We start from the raw sequence: 21,314 nt of genomic DNA, 5'->3' as shown, positions 1-21,314 counted from the left end.
TTGTGGTACAGCGCTGTGTTACTGCTGTCAGTAAATGGTTGTCAGACATCCACCAGGCGATGTTTGTGTTTGATGTGGTAGTACTGGCAAATTAATAACTGCAGCATAAAGGTACACATGAAGTGTGCTGTGTAAAGCAGAAGAACGCTGTGTCATTTTCTACAGACAACTGATGTCTCTCGAGCATGTGGCACTGTGATTTGATAACGCAAATTTGGTAGCACACGACTTTAATTGTGGATTAGCAAATTCTTTTTAAAGAAGTTGGTAAATTCTCCTATTTCAAGTGAGCAAGACAGCACTCGTTATTACAGCTGATTACAAATGTGTGCCAAATTCATTGCTCAAACAATTTCTGTAGAGGGAGAGGCATTTATCTAAAAAATAAAAATCTTTAATGCCCAAACCAAATGCTTTTTAGTTTTAATGTATTCTTGCTGCTTTGAGCTGCAAGTACCTTAACAGCACTGCAGGAAATGAAAGGCACATTGTTCTTTGTAACATTAAAAAAAAAAAGAAAAAAGAAAAACAATGATGTACCATAACTCACAGAACTCGTTTTTCAACCCTGCAGTAATTACACTGGACTTGTAAATATCATCTGTGAATTCTTTGCTTAAGTAGGGCTGGACTTGAGTATTAAACCTCAAAAAAATGTTTAAGGATATGCTTACTTTTCCATGCCTAAAAACATAAAAAAGAAGAAACTCGGGTCCTCAAGCTGTGGGCGAAAGAGAAGGCAATAGTGGGAACATATGCAAAGAGAAGTTTCCTTTTCTTCTTCTCTAGGCAAGGCTAGTCATGGCAGGCATAATACAGCTTTGGCTGCAAGGAAGGAGGGGATTATGTGCAACCTGGTAAAATGCAAAAGCAGCTTGTGGAATGACCTCTCTGCCTTAACTAACAGGCTGCAGAGTCCAGCCCCTTTTTGTATGCTTTCTTTCTGGTCCCAAAACCTGGCGTTCTTGTTTCATGCAGTGGGGTAGCTTCAGCCAGTGGAAGTGGTGCCCGCCTGGCCCGAGGGTTAGGCACTCTTCTCAGATGCAGAGTTCGCTGTTCAAACCCTCCTCTCAAGCTGAGATGGGCAGAAGACGTAACTGTTCTTTGTGGTTGTCCCCACCACTCAACTACACTGTAAGGTAAATGGTAGCTGAGAGACCCCCAATTCCTTTGACAGCCAAATTTTTCACTAGTAAAACCAGACTGCCTTCTGAGGCCATCCCTTCTTCTCAGGCCATGCCTAACCTCCCATCTCCACTACTTCAGGTGGAGTCCAGCTGCCTCCCGGGCTCTCTCAGCTGTGACTGAACTTGATGCCAACCAGCCTTACACTTACTTACCAAGGAAATGCTGCAAGTGCAGCAGGACTTGAGGTGTCTGAAGGGTCAGCTGTCCTTGGACAGGCCCCTTAATTCCCACCTGAGGAGTGCACGGGCATGAGCAGTTCTCTGAACGCACAATGCTGAAACTGGTACTGTTAGAAAGTACATCGTCTCAGATGACTGACATTCCTGAAACACCTCATTTGCAGCAGATAACCAAGCCTTGCAGAGAAAGTTTTTTATCAGTTACAGTTGCAAACAGGGTAATACAGTAATGACAGCTTTTATTAGTGTTCTTGTTCATGGGATCATTTGCATCAGAATCTTATAAATGCAAGAAGACTTTTCTCTCTTGTTTACAGAGCAACACCGAGGAGTTATCACAGCCTGAGGGACTAATCTAAAATTAACTTTGCTTCAGAAAAAGCTTTAAAAAAAAGCCCTTAGCATTTTCAATAAGGAATCTCATAGCTGGCGCTGAAGTCAAAGCTCCTGGTGATGTCAGCTTGTTTGCACCTTTGTAACTTGCCAGGACCAAATTCTGAACGGATTTGCACCCTTACGGATCACGTTGTCTGCCGGCAACAGCAATGGGGAACTTTGTCCAGGCTTGAAAGCTGTGGCCGAGCAGGGGAACCCTGGTGGGGCTGGTCTCTTCTGCCTTCCTGTGGGTTGGACAGAATCGGCTGTTGACTCTAACAGGACCCATCAGCTGACAAAGGTCTGATGAGGTCCAACCTGTGTTTCATCAGCCCCTGAGAGAGAGTGCATGTAGGCAGTTCTGAGAGCCAGCATTTCCCAAGGAAACAAAAGCAGATATGTCTGGTTATAAATTTAACTTATGTATGATTTAGTCTTGCATTTTTTTTTCATTTTATTTCATTGCAGATAGTTTCCAACAAGAACTAGAAATACAGTATTTTAATCGTAATAGTCTAGAACTGAAACTTTGCAACATCCAGCTGTATTTCCCAGCCAGTTTCATGACTGTCATGAAGAAGCGTCTGAATAATTAGGAAAGAAAACACCATTTTTCGCTATATTACCATATTTTCATTGAGATTCGCGCTTAAAGTCAAATGATTTTGTGGTCCAGATTGTGAGGCACAGTTAGTTATACCATTTCCAGGATTTAGCGGATCCTCTGCTAGGCTCAGGATTTAGCCTGCTTATCAGTAGCTGGCAGTCTCTTGAGGGGACCCTGTGATGGCAACAGCAAAGGGTGTTGACTGTCAATCGGGCAAGATACGCAGTCGTCGATCAGGGTCAGTTCTGCTGGGGCCGAGTGGAGAGCCTTTCTCGTCAGTGACCTGCAGTGTTTGAGACTGGAGGATTGACAGAGGACTTCAGTTTTCACTGCTGCTAACCATTAACCTTCACAAGCAAAGCATTCCCACAAAAAATTCATCCAAGGCAAGTATGACAGGAAATATTCAAAGCATGAAATGAATGCTTATAGCATGACAAAGCAGTGCTTGAAAGACATGAAATGTTCATTACGCTTGGAGTGGCTGAATGCTGCAAAGGAAAGGAGAAATAAAAATGTGGCTAGAGTATATATTTTTATTTCTCCATATGTGTGTACAGGAAAAAGGCAATGAACCTTTCCAGTGGATAAGGTGCATAAATACAGCTGCGATTATTCTAAGTCATTTCAAAATATATTTTTATTCTGTTGCTCTGTTCCATTCCTTTCCGCGTATATTTATCCACAACAGCAAAGGCCATCTAGAGGGCAGCTTGGAAATGGCCAGGAGCCCCCACCCAAGAAGCTCCCATGCCTCAGCGAGGCGAGTTTCCCTTCCTTGCTCTGCAAGGCCAAGGCTTTTCTTTGCCCCACAGCAGTGCCAAGTTGCTGCCCCCTCCTCTGCCGCAGCCCCAGGCTGGGGGCAGGCAGCCATGGCAGGGCTCTGCCCTCGTGCCAGCCCCTTCTACCCACGTCCCACCTTTACACGTTGAGAGGTTCCTCGGTGCTAACTTTATCCAGTCCTCCTGGGGTCCTGGGAAGGGCGGCTGGAGCTGTGAGCAATCTCCAGTTTTCACTACAACCGTTTTTTTTTTGTATGTCTTCTTGAGAGACTTGCTGTTTAATTAACAGCTGAGAGTTGTGTTGCATCAGAGTAATTGCTACTGCCTGAGCGGACCACAGGCTGAAGGATGCTTTTGAATACCACGCTTGCCCACCAAGAAGCTGGGCACTTAGGGAAAGAAGTTTATTTGTGGTATGGGCATCGTTTTAATTTTCTGTCCAGTAGAGAGGGGAGTTTATTAGTGGGAAGAGAATGTGATGCCAAGGCCTAACTTGCAAAACAAAACTCCAAACCTATCTATTTGTCTTTCGGTGTAAGAATTTCCTAACGCCTGTAATGTAAGACAAAGGGAAAATTTTACTTGCAGGAAAATTGCCTTCCACAATAACCAAGAAAAAAAAAAAAAACACAAAAAACACCCACACCAGAGCAGCATGATCCGAAATGTGAACTTTTTACGCCTCCCCAACCTTCTAGGTTAGGCTTCCAACCAAGTGATCTTTTATTATCAACATGATATACCCTTGACATAATTTGGCGCAGTAAAGCTTCTTCTGCTGAACTCGTGATTTCATTTACTAGATCTGATGAAAGTTCTGTGAACCACAGTAAAATGTGATAATTAGTAGTTTAATTCTTTTAGGGTGTGCGTATTAATTGAAAAGGCTTGAACTATAAATACAGGGCCTGCGGATAAAAGCACACTCTGAAATCAGTCGCTTATCCGAAGTATTCATTACTTCACATCTATTTAGGTAGTGTCTCTTTGCAGCAGTGCCAGTCGGCTGTTGAAGTGAGTGGGAGCCCTTCACTCAGAGATCGCAACAGCAAAAGCCAGCCTGACTCGCCCAAAGCACTGTGATTGGAAGCACTCCCTGGCCAAAATTTTGCCCTCTGTGGTCAAACCACTGGAAGTTAAAAATGTGTGCCGGGAGCTGTGCTATGCAGATGAGCTGGTGAAGCACTGGCTCTCTCGCTGTGCAAGCTGCAGGAGACAGAAGGGGCCGAAGGCAGCGTTTGCCGTCCGGCGACAGCGTCCTCCTCTCCCGCTCGAGGTGGAGCGTTGGCGGTGCGGTGGCAGGTGGCAGACTGCCTGTGTCCGGCAGCTGAGGGGAAACGTCTTTCTGCTGCTCAACAAGTCCACCCAGAGCATCGGAGGTCCGCCATGATTCCAGTCCCAGCCAGCCTGGCACTTTATGATAAACCATATTTTTCCTCCTACTTAAACACATTCCTCACTGTATTTGAAACCATCAGCACCTAAACCTCTGCTGCTTCAGCCAGAGCTTGGTTCATTCGGCCATGAATGTCAGAGTGTAGCATGGGGCCACCGCCAAGAGCTGCGATAAGGGACTGTGCTTTCTCTTGCGCGCGCATGTGTTCTTTTGTTCTGACTTCCTGACCGACGCAGGAGGTATTCTGTTGACTCTAGGCCTTTCCAAATATACATATATACTATGAAAATGTATGTTGTTATTTCACACCTTCCTCTGGTTTCTGTGTGTGGTGTAGTGCCTGGATGAATCATACCTGGTTTTACAGGTACAAGGTGATTTTCATTCAAATGGATTCCAACCTTCATACTCATATTTGGTTTGCACACTCAGAAAAAATCTATATATCTGCATATACTGCAGATTCATGGGTTAATCAGGTGCTTTCCAAGTAGCCTTCATTTTGTAAATCTGAAGTTGTGTACACGAGCAAAGAGGTGCACGTGAAAAGCAATGCACAGCTCCTGAAAGCTGTATGCTGGACTGTTGCTGTTGTCAAGGGAGGGCACTTTGGTGAGACCAGGTTCCCAGAAAAAGCCTCATCACTTCTACAGCTAATCAGATACTATTTTTTAATTGCAGATACAACTTTTTAATTGCAAAAGTTGCTAGATGATAGGAAATGGAAAGAAAGTTTAGGGTGACTCTCACAGAGCTGCGAGAATAAAATCCCCTCTGAAGCCTGGCCGTAGTGTGACTGAAATGGAAAAATACCAGATCTGTTTCTTGGAAAGTGAGAAGACGACTTTTATTTGCAATGGTTCGCAAATATTTTCCCAGGAGCCACATAGCGAGCGTGGCAAAAGGAGGCAGGAGGAAGGTGAGGTGAGCAAGCCACGCTTGTAAACATACTCCTTTAACTCTTCTATTGTTATCTTGCACACAAAGGGCGCCATAAGTTGTTTACAGCAGTTCATGTTACTCATTTCTGCTCCTTTTTCTGGGTTGTGATAGTGTCCGGATAGATTTTGGCGGTGGAGTGGTAGAAAGGTGCCAGTTGATTAAATGTGCTGCTTACTATGTGCATTTCATGTCTGCTGTCTTAACATTTTTTTGTTAACCACTGTTGCAACTGAAGAAAAAGCTGAAGTTTGACAGTTGGAAGTTACTGCCGAGTATGTGCTGTAAACTATATCATCCCTCTGCCTTCTCCCTTTCTCCCCCTCCTGCTGAAACCAAATGATTTATAAAATGCCTTCACATTCTTGAGTGAGTTCACACTATCACCTCCAGGCACTGCACTGAGGAGTCTTAGGAGTGGATGGGAAACACACATCTGATAGCTGGTATTTTTCTCTGAAAGAAAAAAAAAAAAAAGGGCAAAAAAGGGCTGATTAAATTTAAAGGAGAAAAGTTTCCTGCTGTGCCCCAGAGTAAATCTGTAGTCAGTCAAGCACTTTCTAGTAAACAAGACATGTACGTGGTTATAGTGAGTTTTTATTATTACACACTGCCATTGTTTTCCATTTTCATAAGATTCAATTAATGTAATCATTTTAGAGTGTCTCTAATCGTTACCTCCCACCCTCCCTCACTCGTACTTGAAGCAAGGGGATCCGCTGCAAGCCACACTCTGGGATGAGGAGCCAGCACCTTGCTCCTGTCACTGGCAAAAGGAGGCACAAGAAAAAGATAGGGCTGCTGCAGGGGATCTGAGTATTTTTTTCCATTCTCTCCGGCCTTTGCAGAACGCGTGGCTGGCACCCCAACCCCCAGCTCACTGCCGTGTCACCCCCCCAGCAGTCGTCCCCCTGCCCAGGTCCGCTGCAGCGCTGGGTGACAGAGGCAGAAGTGGTGCTTTGGTGGTGCAGTGTCTCACTAGGTGAGCCAGGGTACGGGCTGGCTGTTTCCTACTACCCTTTAGCCAGGCACAAGGATATCAACGCCATCTTTCAGACCACGGTATGCCAAAGCCTTTGCTGGCATTTCTTCTCCCAGGATCATAAGGGAGGAATACCTCTTATGTAGCTTGTAGCACTCGCTCACAGAGAACCTAGACCTCTGTCCCTGTTATTTTTCTACTTCTGTTTCTTACTCTTAAAATTGTGCCTGTAACAGAAGGCTCTTTGACAGCTGCATCCCCATCTGAAAACCTGCTGGTGTTTGGGGGGTGTCCCCTCCTGACCAGCTTTGCAGTGTAGACCACCTGCAATTTTCCCACATGTTATACCTCAAAGTCCTTAAAAATCAGGGAATTCGCTTTCAGGAAATTTCCAATAGCAGAATGCAGAGAGCTAGCCACGTCCCCATGCTGTACAAAGGGGAGCCAATTTTATCGTACAGCAGAGCATGCCATAGCTTGAGCTGCAGGAGGGAGGGAAGAGGTGAGAAGCAGGAGAGGATGGACAGCAGCTTGATGGACTGAGGTAGCTTTGGTTTTGAGGCAGGAGGGGAATCCCACAGATTTTTGTGAGGGAAGGCTTGGAGCAGTTGTATGGTAGTGGCCCACAGCTCAATTTAAAGCAATAATAAAAGGGGCTGGAAAGGGTATGACAACCTGAGCAAACAGCTGAGGAATGAAGCAGCCCAGTATTAGCGAATCCAGATTTCTGTCTGTCATGGCAATGAAGGATGCATTTGCAGTAGGACTGGGAGCCGTCCACTGTTAGAAGGAAAGAGAAGTAAAGATCATCCTGTGTACAGTATAAATGTAAGTTGTTATTACTACTATTGCTATGTCAGCCGTAAACTGTTCCCACGAGAACAGAGATGCAACATCATTGAAAAAGAATGTCTTACTGTGAAATGGGCAGCAGAAACACTGTGGCATTATCTGCCGGGTAATGAATTTACCTTGGTGACAGATCATTATTCCCTCCTGCAAATGAACCAGATGAAGGACAGGAACACAAGGATAACTCAGCAATACTTGTATTTTACAGTCTTCTGAATTAAAAAAAAAAAAAAAAAAAAAAAGTAGCCGGATATAAATGTAAGGATAGAGAATTATGGCATGTCAAGAGAGATTGCCTGTGGCAAGATACGGGGAGGAGAGCAAATTTTCTTTCAGGTCTACGCTAATATGGCATATGGACTTCTAAGGCTTGGATTTCATCCCACCTAACATTAGGCATTAAAATGAGGCACCAGCTATGAACCTAAAATCCTTACTCTCCCTCTATAATCAGTGGAGATGCTGGGGTCTTCTGGGAATTCATCTCTCTCTTTGTTGAACCTCAGGGAGGTTTAAAAGTGAGATGTTGCAGGTTAATGCTGTAATTGCTCTGGACCTGAGATTCTGCTGCTCGAGGAAGTCACCCACCCCTCTCCTGCTCATCCTGAAAAGCCAGAGTCGACAAAGAAAGAGTTTTCTGCAAGAGCAAAGGCGGATCTAGCAGGGCATGTTGACTTGGTTGAATGATTTCTTCAGAGTAGAAGAGTGGACAGTGTATCTACTGCCCACGTTTACTTTCTTCCCTTTCTGTTTTTCTGTTGATTTCTACAAAATGGGAGTTTCTTAGATAAATTATCTTTTTAGAGAAGTGTTTATGTGCTCTGTGGAAGAATGTGTCTAGGGATGGGCATACTGGCAGCAAGAACTTCCTCCTCAACTCTTCCAGTAAAGTTTTGTTCTAAACTGCCCAAATGAAGCCATTATTCAAAAGTAAAAATGTTCTGTTCCATTTTTTGTTTTCATTCTTTTATGCATCTGGGAACTAAACTGCTGTGAAAAAGAGCCCATTCTCACAGGATGTCTTGCCTAATTTTTCAGACAAGAGAGGTTCAGCTATTCCAATTACGATGAGATAAGAATCTGAAATGCTGGGATCACATCCATCCTGAGTTGAACTCTGAGTCTTCCAAAATCCATCCATCATTATTTTTTCCTTTATTTCTGTATTTTAGTAATGTAGGCAAAGAAGGAACAGAGAAGAAATGGATGTTTATGCATTATAAACCATAATGGATGGGTTTCCCTTTTACCTGAGTTGCTTTAGTTTAATGTAAAGGACCCTGTGAGTGGAATTCCTTTTCTATTTTGATTCTTTCTGCCTGCTTGACTGCCGCTTATCGGCAAAAGATCTGTCTTCCATGTAAAATCAGTCATGGTACAAAGTCTTGTAGTTTACGTACAGAGTACTGTTAGAACAAGCCTGATGGCTGTCACAGGGCAGCTGAGCCAGGCTGCTAAGCATGGTCCAAAATGTGAAGTCCTGGCCCCTGCGGTATCTTCAGATTGTCTTAAATACATGTGGATAGGTCATCTGGCATAGGGACTCCACCCCACTGCCACATTTCTGCATCCCTCTGTATCGCACTTTGTCACACGACTGACTGCTGGGGAGGAGTAAGAGGGTCTAGAGAGGCAAGCCTTCTACCGTGGGAAGAGGGCTGCATACGCTCAGCTGACCAACCCAGCCTCTAACAACAGATTAATCTCAGGTCCTCACCTCTATACCAAGAGTGTGTCTACGTTGCCAGAGGCAGCCTCCTGGAGTGAGACATCCCACCACTGTCATCTCAATTCCTTGAGGCACCTCCCTGGAGCCACCATATCTGCCACACATGGGATGAGCATGTGAAATTAGATAAGGGCTAAGAAGGTCTCTCTCTGCCCCTTCTGTTTATTTTGTTAATCTTGAATCCCTCACAATAGCTCACAATTAGTGAACTCAGAGGCCCTCTTTGGGCTACAGTCTGAACAGATTACACAGAGAAAATAAATTCGGTCTGTGTTCTGGCCTGACCTTGGCCTGAACCTGAGAAAGTGAATGCCCCTATCACACCAACATGTGTCTGTAGAAGTACAGTAAACACAAATGGGGGTCACTGGCCCTCTCTGTCGTACAGTCCCAGGCCAGGAGTCTAGCGTTTTGGGCTGTCCACCCAAGTACTTGTTAATAAATGTCCATTCTTAGTCTGTAAAGGAATGTAGACAGGGCATCCTGCCCTACAAAACACAAACTTAGAATAAAACAGAAGGAGAGTCTCAGTCATCATGCAGAGCTCTGCTGCTGGTCTCCACATCCAGCAGTCTTTTCCCACTGGACTTACGCTGCTAGTTTGGGACTTGGCTGGGGGAACTATCCACTAATACATTGTGGGTTCTCCCCTGCCGTCTGTAAGCATAGTCGCCTGCCTAACCCCAAGTGTATCAGTCCTTGGGAAGTCAGTCGATAAGTCTGTGGGGCTTCCTCATCAATACTTGGAGGAGGCAGAGACTGGGCAGAGCCTGGGCTATTGGACAGGACATCCTGGATCACCCAGTGGAGGGGTTGTGTTGCTTCTAAGGGGCATGATGAGGGGGTGACATGCTCCTTGTGGAGACTCATCGCTGCCTTTGCTAGTCATTCCACCCTTTTGTTCTTCTCTGGAGATGTCCTGTGTAACTCAGGTGAAGTTGTACAGACCTTGGTGGCCACCCAGAGATTGTGTGCTCAGTGGAGGCACTTTGTTCTCTGCTAGCAGGCAATGAGGACAACAACTTCAGTTCCCAGCCCTCAGTCTCTAGTGCCTCTGTGGAGAGGGTGACACTGCACTGGGTGTTACTGCTGTCTGGACAGGAGTTGCAAGCCCATACATGTTAGGCATATGGTGTTTGTCTACAGTGCCCTTATCTGCAGCCATAAGCATCAGGTCTTGTGCTCTAGATCTTGTGCAAGCTTGACACGTCCCTAGACAAGCATTACTGTGCTTCCAGACTCACCCCTTTCTGTCTTCTCTGCCACCAGTATATCAGAGCTTTATTCCAGAGACTTACCTCAGTACCCTGCTGCCCAAGGTGAGACAGCCAAGACACTGCTGGAGAAAAGCTCATGAGGTTCCCCCCATCTTCCATGCAGGGATCTCTCAGGGTGGCCCTGACTGAACTTCATGAGTCGAGTAACATGGACAGTCAAGGACAGACTGTATGTGTGTTGTCATGCTGTGACTAGTGGAAAGTCTCTTCCCTCCCCAGCCACAGGGGTAACTAACATGTAAACCTAGTGGAAGTCAGTCTACTTGGGACTAAAAGTTATCCAAGTTAGATTATTGTTCTGTACAAAGAATAGAGGAGAAAGAACCTTCTGGAGAAAAAACTCCAAGTGATACAATGGAAAGGACAATAGGTAAATAGAGTAACGTGATTTGCATGGGGTTTATTGTGAATTAAAGTTTGCTCACTGGTGGTATCGGCAGAGGAGGAGTAAGAAGCAACTCTGAAGGGAGAGGAAAGCCCGTGGGGAAAGGTGGAGCTGGCTGATCTTTGTGACTTAGCTTCCATGCCCAGCATCCTTATTTTCACGTTGCATTTATACTATCTAATCTTCAGCAGATATTTCTACAGCTTCCATTATCGTGGTATCCAGCCACAGTCTTTTAAAAGTGCCTTGGTGTGAAGAGAGAGGAGTGCCAGGAAGGGAGGATGAGAGGAAATAGCTGATGAAGTCGCTGGGGTTTGTGTCCATATCACCCAGGAAAGCTGGCTGCCCTCGCCTGACCCTGGCCCCACTGGCTCCTCCTGGATGCTGGGCTTTTCTAGAGAATTCTGCCACATGCTCTGAATACGTGGATTATTCCTATAACTATAAGCTAACATGCAAATTAAAAAAAAAAAAACCAAAAACAACAAACAACAACAACAAAAAACTAAAAACAAAACCAAAAAAACCCACCTCTTTTTATAGCCCTCTAATTCTGTGTCCACAGGGCTTTGGACTCCCTCGGTTCAGCTCCAAGTATGTCTGCAGAGTAACCTTGGAGGGTACGCTTAGCTACCACCAGCCAAGGGAGGGTTTTATAGATCCTAAAATAATTACAGCATTGCTGAGTCTAGTTGTATAATTTCTTGGCAATATACTAATTAAAACTAGATATTTACACACAACGCTTATTTAAACTTAAGACTTACTTAAAAGAACCTGCATACTTATAATAACTATATATCATGGCTTTATTGAGGACCATGTTTTTCATGCAGATTGAATTCTTGAGTGCTGTTATTAACATAAATGAGCCCACGGCTTTATGTTCAGGACTGAATACTTCCAGGGCATCTGAATCATCCTGGTATTTCATTTCACCATCTAAAATTATTTTAAAAATACTATATTTTTTTTAACTCGCTGTTTTATGGCAATTAGAAATTGCTCTGTGTTTACTAGGAACAGAGGGTCCAGCAGAGCTGAGTGTTTAATGTGATGAATAGTGTTAGGAGCTCAAAGAAAAGTCAGATGCGTGTCGACACTTATCAAAGCTGTTCTGCTGCTCAGAATGACTGTTCATGATACTTGTTTCATGATAAACTTCCTCAGAACATGATGTTACTGGAAAAAAAATGATCCACTCTGAGAAATACGCAGGTGACACAGTTGAGTCAGCAGCTTACAACAGTGACACAGGCTTACGTTTATAAAAATCCCCACTGAACTTTTGTCTTCTGCGTGCGTATATCATAGCCTTAAAATCTGTCGCCACAAAAGTGTCCCATTTCTTGTGTTCACTTGGTAGCTGTTTAAACTAACAAAAATCTTCCCACCACCCTGATGAAGAGGTAGATTCCTGGGCTTAAAAGTCTAAATAATCACAAAACTTTCCTCTTTCATAAGTAATTCACTGTATAAATGTTAGTATCTATCTCCAGTGACCACTGATATCTCTGGCAAAACGATAAACATGGAAAAATAACAGACCACTGTGGAAACCAGAAAATCCTACCTCCTGTATGAGAGGGTTTAATTATTGAAGTTGCAAGCATTTCCCCGTGCACAAGCATCTCGGCATTCATAGGTGGAAAGTACCTCATGCTGTGTTTGAAATATCAACTGGATTTAAAAGAAGGCTTTGTGCTTCACCATGGACCTTTCTTAGCCTCCTGCAGATGGTCCCTATTGCTGAAAAGAGACATGACTTGTGAGACGGGGAGACCTCCGTGCCATTTTTTCGTGCTGCTCTAATCCTGCTTTACACCCATAAAGGACTTCAGTCCTTAAGCCCTTACCCTCTTTCTCCTAAATATTAAAATTATTTTCCTCAGTGTCATACCGTATTAAAGCAGAATGAAAATGGGTTTAACAATTGCTGGCATGGGGCTTCTGTACAGCATGTGTGTCACAAATCATGTCACTTTTCAGCAATAGGGCTGCTGCCAGCGGGAGGCTCAGAAATGCTCATGTTAATCAAAAATTTTAATTTCAAATCAAATTGACAGTTTACACATGGTGAGAAATGCTTCTCACCATGTGATATTTCAGTATGCTACACTGGGCAAAATGGGTGCACTTTCCTGTTAAGAATTTTGACTGCAGTATCTGCAAATTTATGGGTTTCAGAGTATTGGGTATGGTGAGTAGTTGATCTAAGGGAGCCCCTTGGAGAATAGGAGACAGAAGGGTTTTCATGCAGCCTGGCACTGGTGAGCCGCTGTTGGCACATGCTGCTGGAGAAATGACAGGTATTCAATAAACATCACTATGGTTAAGAGGAAGATTTAAAGGAGGGAGGGGCTGCAGTGCTATAAACAGGATTTGAAACAAATGTGCTTATTTCAGTCCGTGATTAGTCTGAATACCTAAGTATTCCACACCAGTTTTTAAATATCCTTACATTTATTTTCACACTGATGTTCTTCGCACAGCATCAACAATAATATTTATGGCATTAATACTGTAGCTAAATTCTAATTTGGAGTAGTGTAAACCCAAGTAAACTCTGCATGCACACTCCATCGGTGTGAAGACCAGAACGTGGCGACGTGTCGCACTTACGGCATGCAGCCCCAGCGTCGGCTGCTACAAGTCCTTACTTCTGCCAGCAGCTTCCTAGAAGTCAGTGGCCAAAACTGAGGAGGCAAAATTTCAGTTGATACTTGATGAGGAGTAAGAGGAGCAAGGACAGTTCATGGAGTGTGTGCTATCGGCCCCAGACAAATGAGTCGTAGAAACCCGTTTTCAGGCTGTACCAGACATATGATGCTGAGATCAAAAAATGACCAGCTGAAAAGAAATTCTCCTTGCATTATTCTCTTCAGGAGGTTTTTCAGCTCTCTGGGGGGTCCTGAGGTTAATACGATGCCTAGCTCGTGACACTGGGGCTTTCATTTTACAAAGGCCTTGCAGGGGGAAAGGAACAGGGACAGCAGTACCCGCCTTCTCGTATCTCCCCCTCCAGTGCCCGTATTTATCATTCGCCTGCAAGGGTGAGAGGGTGGGTGGGTGCCTGTTGCTGGCATCCCGGGGAGCACCCTGCAGCAGCATATGCTGTCAGCATCCCCGGGAAGCTCGGGGAAACCGGGTGGTTTCTCTGGGCTCATTTGGACATTGAGTCATGCTTTGAACTGCGAAGCTGAACTGGCAATATCACCGCAGACCTTGGAGATCACAGCTGTCATTGCTCTTGTAACCAGGGCTGATATGAAAATATGAAGATAAATAACTCCTTCATATTATTATTTTCAGGGAGGCAGGCTTTTCTTTTTATTACTCTTTTCATTGTTGGATGCCATAAATATTCCAGAATGATTATCCCAGGGTAAATTTCATCTCGTTTACTTCGAAAGGCTTTTGAGGAGCGCATTATTTTATAAGCTGCCAAATGAGTATGACCATTTATAATGATTTTTCTTCTTTTCTTTAGTATTTGCTTTTTGGATTGAGGACCTGAAACAGAAATATGCTAATTTAAGACATCTGTTGTTTTTCAAGCTATAGGCCCCTATCGGTATTAATGCAGTTAGTTTATTTATCCAATTTGATATATGGTAGAGAGGGAGATTCTTGATTTTTATCATTATATCAAAAAACTGTATTTAACTGATTTCTCACCCACGAGTACCAAAAAGTACCCTACAATGTTAGGAGTCATCAGAAATGAAAAACCACACCAGACATCTTAGGTCTTGGTATGGTTTCCATTGCACAAGGTCCTTAACATGAACTTGAAGGGCTTTCAGTGTTTCAAGAAGACCTTTGTCTTCAAGAGAAAGGCACTATCCTTGTGCCCTCTGCGTGGACAAAACCTGACATGATTGATTCCGATCTATAATTGGTTCATTAACGTTAATAAGTTGCCATTAATTCCACTATCTCTGCACTTAAATACAAAACGAGCTGAATCTCCTAAGAGCTGAAGCTGCTGTGGATCCGTGCAGGACCAGGCTGTTGGTGACACAGCCAGCCTGATGCCACATTTGCTCTGGTCCACATTTATTAATTTGCTACCCAGACTCAGGAGCTCAATATGACACACATTGAAATAATAATTAGGCATTGTTATTATTAAAGATTCTAAAATGGTGTGAGTATGAAAGGCGAAGCGCAGTGAGACGCTGCATTTGTATTTCGGATTCACCTGGGGAGGACGCCCGTTGTGGTGGATCGGGTGGATTCCCTAGTGAAGGCGTCAGAGTCCTTTCTCCGAGCCACCTCCCAGCACCTTCAGATGTTGATTCCTGACGGCCACCGAGAGTATACAAACTGTATGGAAACGGAGCTGAACTTGAGCACTGGTATCAGAAGTGCACCCACGAAAACTAGCAGTGCTACACACTTTTACTGTCTGCTAGATACAGACATTTTAGCTAAAAAACAAAAAGGCAAATCATTTACCAATGGTTTTGCATATTGCGAGGGGTTAACAAAACTTTCATTATCACACTCTATTAAGCCAGGACCAGGAAACAATTTCTAATCAACACTCAGATCTGGGCAGGGATTGTGCAGTCTTTTGTAGGAGGCCTCAGATCTGTGTTCTCTATTCTCACATGCTCACTTCCAGCTGTTGTCATTGAAATCCCACATAATCTCCCCGGGTCAAAGGGCAGTCATCCATGACTGCCGCTGTTAGGAGGTTATGCTGATTTCTGTTGTCAAATATTGGCCCTTTTCTCTTTCAATCACTCCCATTCTACTTTTTTTAACAAGAAAGATCCAGCCTAGAATTGTATTACATGACTTTAAAGTCTTAAAAGTGTTCCTCTATTGTACTAACACGACATGCCCTGGATGGTCTAATCCATCCTGCTATGGGCCACAAAGAAAGTTCTAGTGCTTCTTAAAACCTCAGCCAAAGGCAGGTAGGCAAGCCGGAGAGAATAACAGTGCATGTGACGTGGCCCAGCCGTTACTTCATAAGAATATCTGTAATTTGTCCAAGGTGAGCTGTTGCTGTGGCATTAAAATTAAATTGGAAATAACAAGCCAAAATAGAAGTGGGAGCATTTGTCAGGGAACAAGAGAGGTTTCTGTGTCACCTTTAATGAATAATATCTTGCTTAACTCTTCTATAAAAAGTCCATTAATTAAAAATGTGGTATAATTTACCACTAAAGGTTTATCACTTACAATTTTGAGGAATGCAGTTTGTACAAAGCAATTAAAATGAGGCCATTGTGCCAGCTCCGAAGATCAGTATTTGGGATCTGTTGGTAAATGCAGATTTTGTTACAGTTATGTGCAATATTCAGGCCTGCATGCAGCTCCCTCGTGCTGCCTTCCATCTGAATGGGAGAGACGTTCACTTGGACAGAGTATTGCAGCTGGGATAGATGGTCTCTTAAATCTCCACAATGTTTTTTAGATTCGAGGTTAGCGTATGCCCTTTTGGCCCCATGGATCTAGCTTTCCATTTCCAGCGTGGGGTAGTGACCAAGTATCTCTTGGTGAACCTCACTGCTGTTGCCCCGGGCAGGGTGAGCAGGTCCAAGCGCTTGGGCAGGGGCTGGTCGCAGCCCAGAGTGCTCCCCCGGCCACCCACGCTTGCCCTGGAGGTGGACGCTTCCCAGAAGCAAGGTGCACCTTGCTCCCTGTGCGAGCCCGTGGCACACAACCACTGTGCCAGACTGCCTGCAGCACCCTGTGTCTGTGCAGAGGGATGTGTTTCTGGAAGGGAGTGCAGTTGTGGGGCTGCCGTGGCTGGGTCAGCCCAGGCTTAATAAACTCACCTTCCAATTAAGCATGGTGTAAATGTTATGAAGGTCTTGACTGAAGCATGCATATTCTGTCCTTTCCGTTTTGCTGGAGAACACAATTAGGACTAAGTTTAGGTCCTCAGGGTGATCCAAGTTCCTTCTGATAACATCCCCTCTCTCAAGGTCTGCATGTGCTGTGAGATACAGACATTAATTTTCTTATCAATATTATTGCTCCACATTGTTTGTGAAACATCGGATTATCTAGATAGAGGATAAAACCAAAAGGAATCAAGTTGCACTTTGAGCAGAGAGGGCTTTTCTTTTAATCAGGCATTTGGTTAAGATAATAGGCTTGAGACCCTAATTGATTATTACTATTTTAAGGTTTTAAGATGGCTAGGTATAGTGAGACGCTGAACATGAAAAAGGCTTTAGAAATGGCTTCAGTGCTAGTTTGGAGGGCCTATGTAATTTCAAAGCACTGAAAAGGAATCAAAGTCTCCCAAAAAGCTGTTGTCCAAAGCTTAATACATTGTCACTCGGACCATAGTGGAAGAGAAATAACTGGATTTGGACTTTTTCATCTTCAAAGGAGTAACTCTTTCCCAATTTTATTTAAGCTTTGATTTCAGGAAACTAGCTGTATCCCTGTTTAGAAAATAGCTTGTATATTTATGGTGCAATCTAACTATTTTATAATAAAAATAATACTGTTGGATTACACAAGGAAGCCTGCTAATTAAAGAACAATAATACCTTGAGCACCTTGAAAACATCTTCTGATATTCAATTAAGGAACAATAACCCGATGAACTTTAACCTATAGACCATATTCAGACTTTCTACATAAAAGTAATTGCATCAGTCATGATTTTCTCAAGCTACAACACAAGCTCTTGATTGGTAGCTCAACGTCTGAGACTCCTTTTTACAGCATTAATTGGGAAAGCAGACAATACTCTCCCTGTAAACTAGATTTTAGGACGAAGGTTAGTTGCCTTTGTACACGTTTACTCATTGAAATAGGAATGTTTGCTTAATAATTCAAAACAAATAGCATTAGACAACAAGTCCTAATCCTGATTTCTCCTCTGCCAGTGTAAATTAGGAGAAAATTAGGTGAAACTCTATTTGATCAGTGTAGAAAGACTTGTTTAAAACTTCTTTGAGATCAGAATTAGGCTCCAGCAATTCAAGCCTTTTCTTCTGGCTTCTTTACTGCAATCGAAAAGAAGAATATGTAAATCGCATTATGAATTTTCCCCCCAGTTAAAGCAGTCACCAAGTTAGGGAAAAACATTTTTCATGTGGTACTTGTTATGATAGTGTTGCATCGTGTTTGTACGCTATACCAACCATGCAACTGGGTAATGGCATATTATTTATTAGTTAGTATCCTAATCTGTTTCATTCAATTTGGTCTTATTAGCCTGGGCTTTTCTTGCCCTTGAGGAAAAAACGATCATCCTCATGAGCCGAAGTGGGGTCTTGTGTAATGAGCTAACTCCTAGCGGGACCTAGACTTGGGTTGAAGGCAATGATTCAACAATATGTTTAAATACCTGCTTAACTTTGTCAGCCTATCTTTATTTGGCAGGACAAATAAGCATGTGCTTTAGTCAAGCATGTGATTAAAATTAAGCATGTGCTCTAACTGCTTTGCTGAGTCAGGGCCTGCCTTGGCTAGCCAGGTGTCTTAATTTATACCCAGAATTTCAGTGAATGAGGTCTGTTAGTTTTTTATAAAGTGAGTAAAAATTCTCTCATCCTCATTTTGAACACCTGCTTTACTACCAAAATGTGACTGTCACACAAAGCTGTGGAGATAACCAGATCATACACAGCAATTTCAATGTCCTGTCTTTGGGATATTTAGCAAAAGTATCACAATGCATGTATTTCAGTAAAGTGCCGTATGAAAAGTAAATCTTGCAAGCTTTCAAGATGTTTATCATCTTTTCAGTAAAGGAGCTCGTTAATGCTAACATCTGCATATGTAATTGCTTGATTTTACCTATTTTTTTCTCATTCAGAATTAAGTGGAACAGCCAAATTGATATATTTTTGCATTTTGACCCCTGTTAATAGGTGCAAAATGTTTACTTCACATATTTTGTCAATCCTGCTATTTCCCAGTCATTCTTCTTTTGCATGTCTAGCTTCTTTGTCCTATTTCTCTCATTTTCTTGTTGCACTGTTATCACAGCTCAGCAAAAGCTACAGTCTTAGGCCTGGATTTTGCAATCTGAACCATCCAGGCAAACCTTTAAACTTTCGTGGAGTTGCACGTCAGTGAAGCTGAACTGTGAATTCACAGACCAACTGTGCATCGAATTGAGTTCAAGATACAACTCTAAGCCAAGGGCATTGCTTTTATGCGTATCAAGATATTAATGATTGGCGAGATGAGTCCCTGATTTCCTAATGTTTATAAGTAAATAACAAATTGGAGAATTGTGAAATTCACCTTTCATTTGTGAAATGTTTATTTTCAGTATTGAAGGATGAAAATCTAATCACTCTTGTTACGTGCTGTTGTTTAATGATTACTGTTATATGTAGACGCATAAGAAATGTTCCTACAGAAGCAAGTGGACATTTCAGGTGTACCCAGCAAAATAGGAATAATGAAGTTAGCAGGCCCAAACTAACTTACTCAACTTTTCTCATGCCCTGCGGGACCCTGAGAGCTAGAATGTGTTTAAAACCATTCTACGGCATTTTCATTTCTGGTTTTACCTGTGTTGGCTAGGTTAAGGTAATGCGGTTAGCCATGTGACAATCATGTTTTTATTGGATGATTACAAAGCACTCCAGACTTTCCCTTAAAAAATGAGCCAAATGTCCTACCATAGCTGTGATTTGTTTTTTACTTCCATATTTAAATTTCACCTTCACTCTCAGTCCAATAAAAACCTGCCTGGGAAATGCAGGTGGAAGTGGACACCAGAGCAGAGCCAATATGGTGCACTGTGAAAAAACCAACACGTGACAGATGTTCGTAGCATCGCTGAGTGCACGTCTGGAAGTTGCTCAGATACTGCCATGATGAGCACAGTATGAGAAGTTATATAGCATAGACTGGCTTCCCTACGAAGGGCTCTGCGGAGTAGTAAGCATCCTGGCCCTGATCCAGCAAGGCACTTAAGCATATGCTTAATTTTAGGCACATGAGTGGTTTCAGTGAAGACCTAAGAGAATTATTTTTAATTCACAGATCATTTAATTCAATAGGCAGGTCTGCTGCAGCATATGAAAAGTAGATCTTCATATTAAAAATACTTGGGAAATTGTCACTGAACAAACGTTGTGTATGGCCAGCAACCATTTCTAAAAAGCAGAATGATGTAGTCATCACCTTTATTATGGTAAAATATAAAGCAGATCAGGCAAAAGCATTTACAATTATCTGAGAGCTATTTCTAAGCTGAAAATAAGGAAAAATAAAAGCTTGTAAGAACATTTTTTCATTTGAAGTAGAGAAAAATTTATTCTCTTGATGTAAATAAAAACCTTGTTTGCAGATTGAGGAATTTGTTTGTGTTGAATTTCAGCATCAATTTCAATATTTTATAGTACATTTATCTACAGCTGGAGCATGACAGATTTGTGTATATTTATATGTTTGTGTACATAATACATATGTATACACACATACACAAGGATGCCCAAAGATATACATATACACAGTTTGAAAACTCATCATTATTGCTGAAGTATAAAAACATGCCTGATGTAGAAACTTGTCTCAAGTCTGTTAGCTTAGCAACTGCGTTCATCTGGCACCATAGGATCCTCACAGAAACAGAGAAGTTCTTCTGTGCAGGAGCAGAATTCGCTGAGGATTTGGCTGGAGATGAACGGCTGACCTCCCTCCAAATCTCTTCCAGACTTTTCCCTGACATATCACCCTCCGTAGTCCTGCACACAAGATGCATTTCTTTTAATTCCCATTCTGCAGGTAGAAATGGCAATGGGATATGCTGCTGTTTTTAAACAACCCCAAAAGAAAGACAGGAGAACAAATATGCAGCTTACATTAGTCCTACTGCTCTGGTCACTATAGGTAGGGGCGCAGGTATTACCATGACGGATGTGGGGTACGGTAGAATATACTGAACGTAGGGAAATTGTACTGAATCTGACAAACAATTAACAACGGAGCAGATGGTGCCCCTGCAAAACATTCAATAATATATGTGTGCATGCTTGGAATCAGTGACTCTAAGTAGGACAACCTAAAAAGGTATGCCACTTATCCTGTGGACAAGTAGGACTTCACAGTTCTTTTAATAATCTCTTTATCCTGAGATTTCTCCTTTGACCCTGATTTCAAAAGCAGGAGGTCAGTCTGGCCGACTAACTGCAGACCTCTAATTGAAACCCAGATATGTCCCGCGCGAACTGCTGTGTCCCACTCTGCACACTTAGACTGGGCTGCAGCCTGAGAGCTGCTCCTTTTGTAATTGATCATACCCGTGAAAATTAAATGAACATTTGGTGGTAGGCATGTTTTCAGAGAAGAAGAAAAATACTGTTATGTAAAGTGTAATAACATTTTGATACCAAGTGTAGAGGCATTCCTTGCACAAGGGAGGCGAGCATGGCAGCGTACACCCTGGTTCCTAAAGACAGACCAAAGCTTGAAGTTAATACTTTTCTTATGCAGAGGTTTATTTTTCTTTTCGAAAGCTAGTTTTAAATGTTAGGAATTTTTTTTTTTGTGGGAAAGACATTAATTTAATTTTTTTTAACCAGCTGCTATTTTAAGATTTCCCTAGTGTAACCTTAGAAAATGAAGAGTACATCTTTAAATCTTGTTTTGTTTGAATGAATGGGTAGATAATCCTGATCAGAT

At 42.7% G+C, this 21,314-nt stretch overlaps 1 protein-coding gene across 12 annotated transcripts in view; it reads left to right on the top strand.

The window, feature by feature from the left end:
• NFIA (nuclear factor I A) overlaps positions 1-21,314 on the top strand; it is a 254,757-nt gene that overhangs the window by 141,372 nt on the left and 92,071 nt on the right. The window lies entirely within an intron of this gene.

Source organism: Nipponia nippon, unplaced genomic scaffold (genome assembly GCF_047370975.1).
Source record: "Nipponia nippon isolate SJK-2023a ecotype South Korea unplaced genomic scaffold, ASM4737097v1 scaffold_5, whole genome shotgun sequence".
Lineage (NCBI taxonomy): Eukaryota > Metazoa > Chordata > Aves > Pelecaniformes > Threskiornithidae > Nipponia > Nipponia nippon.
This window is presented reverse-complemented; position numbering and strand designations above follow the sequence as displayed.